This window comes from Triticum dicoccoides, chromosome 2B, assembly GCF_002162155.2.
Source record: "Triticum dicoccoides isolate Atlit2015 ecotype Zavitan chromosome 2B, WEW_v2.0, whole genome shotgun sequence".
Lineage (NCBI taxonomy): Eukaryota > Viridiplantae > Streptophyta > Magnoliopsida > Poales > Poaceae > Triticum > Triticum dicoccoides.
Window position 1 is genome coordinate 199,713,558 of NC_041383.1, and position 3,322 is coordinate 199,716,879.

Below are 3,322 nucleotides of genomic sequence, written 5' to 3' on the forward strand. Positions count from 1 at the left end.
TGTACTCCTACATGGCCTCTCACCGCTACCTTTACCAAATCGTGTTCACACACTTCACTCTCAGCATCAGAACATATCATAACACTCCAACTCATTCCCAATGAATCAGACCTGACACAACTCTAAGCAATAGCAGGCATAGCATGGTAGGAACACAACAATGGCTTCAATCAACTCCTACACATGCTAGTGGGTTTCAACTATTTACTGTGGCAATGACAGGTCATGCAGAGGAATGGGTTCAACTACCGCAGCACAAAGTAGCAGATGAATCGTTGTTGTCCTAATGCAATAACTGAGAGCAGGAGCGAGAGAGTAGGATTGTATCGGAATGAACAAGGGGGTTTGCTTGCCTGGTAAATCAACAAGGGAGGCACTGCTTCACAGACAGGTACTCTGGAACGTCTCCGGAGCAGGACCTATTGAGAAGGAATGGTGCCAACAATCAAAACACAAGCATATGCAACACAATGATGCATGAACATGGCATGAAGATGTGATGCTGATTGTGCTAATGCAGCTAGCATTATATTTGGATGAAGTCCATTTGAACCAAAGGTTCAAATGCATCTCCAAAATAAGCTCTTTATATAAGCCATTATAGTGTTTCACTTATACAACATGTATAAGTTGGTTTGTCATGCATGAAACTAGTACAAATGGATAGGTTACATTTTTCTGATAATTTTTCATATATAAATTATTTCAATCTGAGCTACGGTTGAATTGATATGAATTTTTGAAGTTTAAAACATTTTCTGGAATTTCCTGAATTATTTTAATTCCAGAAAATATGTTATTGCGCCCGCATGACGTCAGCACGAGGTCAGCAGGTCAACCGGCTGACCAGGGTCAAACCTGACGTGTGGGGTCCACACGTCAGTGTCATAGTTAGTTAATAGGGGGGGTTAATTCTAATCTAACTTAGATTAGTGGCGCTGGGGCCCACTGTCAGTGTCAGGGGGTTAACTAAGCGGTGATTAGCACTAAGCTAATCACCTGACGGGCCGGGCCCACATGGCGGGGCTCAGGCGACGGGGCTCACCGCCGGCGACCTCTGGACGCGGCAGAGTCCGCGCCACAGGCCACGGGGACGGCGTCTGAGAGCACCGGGGCATAGCCCGGGCTCGTCCGCATCCAGGGGAGCAGACGGGAAGCCGCGGGGACGCTGGAGCTTGCCGGGGCGAAGCTCGGGGCGGCGGCCGGAGTTCGGCTTCGAGCGGAAACGGGCTCCGGGGCACGGGGAGGCCACCTGAGGGGCTCGGCGGCACCCTCGTGGCACCGGGAGCACGATGGGGTGCTCGGTTTGGGCAGAGGCGGGCCGAGACGACGACGGCGACATGGACGGCGGCGAGAGGCTTCGGCCGTGGTGGGGAGGAGGGCTACGGCGTGCGGGCAGCTAAACGGAGAGAGGGGAACGGTGGCGGAGCTCACCGCGGTTGCAGCAGGCGTCGAAGCGGGCTCGGGGACGCACTGGAGACGGCGGGGCGACGATGGGGATCCACGGTGGCCGGGGGTGAAGAAGGCGACGGCGACGGCTCCACGGGGCGTCCGGCGAGGCACGGCTTGACGGAGAGGTGGTGGACGACGTGGCGGAGCTACCGGACTCGAAGAGAGGGAGAGGGGGAGGTGGTGGCCGCGGCAATGGCATGCGGCGGCGACGGCGCGTTCGGGCGGTCGCGTGGGAGAGAGACCAGGGGAAGGGGAGGAATGAGAGAGAGGGAGAGAGGTGCGGGGCGGCGCATGGCGTCGTTCCAGGGCGTCCAGGGCGACGAGGAGGACGAAGCAGGAGGTGGCCGGACGCGTGGCCGCGGCCGGCTGTGGCGCGGGCACGCACCTGCTTGGGCGAGGGGGAGAAGACGACAGAGGAGGAGGCGGCTGGGCCGGGCTGGCCAGCTGGGCCGGCCAGGCCGCACAGGAGCTGGGCCGCAGGTAAGTCTCCCTCTTTTATTTCTTTTTCTATTTTTCTGACATATGTTTTGATTTAATTAAAATACTAAATCAATTTATTTCCTTATGCCAATTTTTATGGAAGCTAGATATATTATTCCAGAGCTCCTTTATAAATGGCATAATTTTTGGACCATATTATATATATATAACAATATATATCCAAAGCAAATAATTATCGAATTAATCCAAATGGCCAAAATTAAATATCCATGAGCTCCTAAAATATTTGTTTGAATTTTACCTCTGACCAATATTTTCAGAGAGCAACATGAACATTTCCTTGGACCTTTTTGGAACAATTTTTATTTGGGTCATTTTCAGAGATGATTCTGAGGGTTTCACAAATCCCCATTTCAAATTTAAATGGAATTTAACATGATGCACAAGTGACTAGCTAGTCTAGGTCATACCAGAGCTAGGGATGTGACAACTCGCCCCCACTTGAAAGAATCTCGTCCCAAGATTCAGGGGTCGACGGAAAGAAAGCGGGGTACTCCAGTCGAAGACGATCTTCTCGCTCCCAAGTAGCTTCTCTCTCGGAATGATGGGACCACTGAACCTTGAGAAACTTGATGTTATGACGTCGAGTAACACGCTCTGCTGGATCAAGAATGCGAACCGGGTACTCTCGGTATGTGAGGTTATCTTGGAGATCAAGCGTTTCGTGGTCCACTCCGCGGATGGGATCCGAGAAGCAACGCCTGAGTTGAGAGACGTGGAAGACATCATGCACTCTGGAAAGATGTGGGGGTAGTTCCAACTAGTAGGCAACCTCTCCTCGTTTAGCGAGAATGCGAAAGGGACCAATGTAACAAGGAGCCAACTTGCCCTTGATACCGAAACGATGGGTACCCTTCAAGGGAGTTACCCGAAGGTAAGCTTTGTCGCCAATTTCATAGGTCATATCCTTATGATGGCGGTCATACTGACTCTTCTGACGAGACTGGGCTGTTTTCAAATTCTCACGAATGATGCGAACTTGCTCTTCTGCCTCCTGGATCATGTCCGGTCCAAAGAATTGTCTTTCACCGGTTTCTGACCAGTTCAAAGGTGTTCGACATCTTCGTCCATAGAGAACCTCAAAAGGAGCTTTCTTGAGGCTGGATTGATAGCTATTGTTATAAGCAAACTCGGCAAAAGGAAGACATTTCTCCCAATCCATACCGAATGAGATAACGCAAGCTCTAAGCATGTCTTCGAGAATTTGGTTGACCCGTTCCACCTGACCACTCGACTGAGGGTGGAAAGCGGTACTGAAGGAAAGATGGGTTCCCATGGCAGTTTGGAAACTCTCCCAGAAATGAGAAGTGAAAAGACTGCCACGGTCTGAATTGATCTCTAGTGGAACACCATGAAGTGACACTATTCG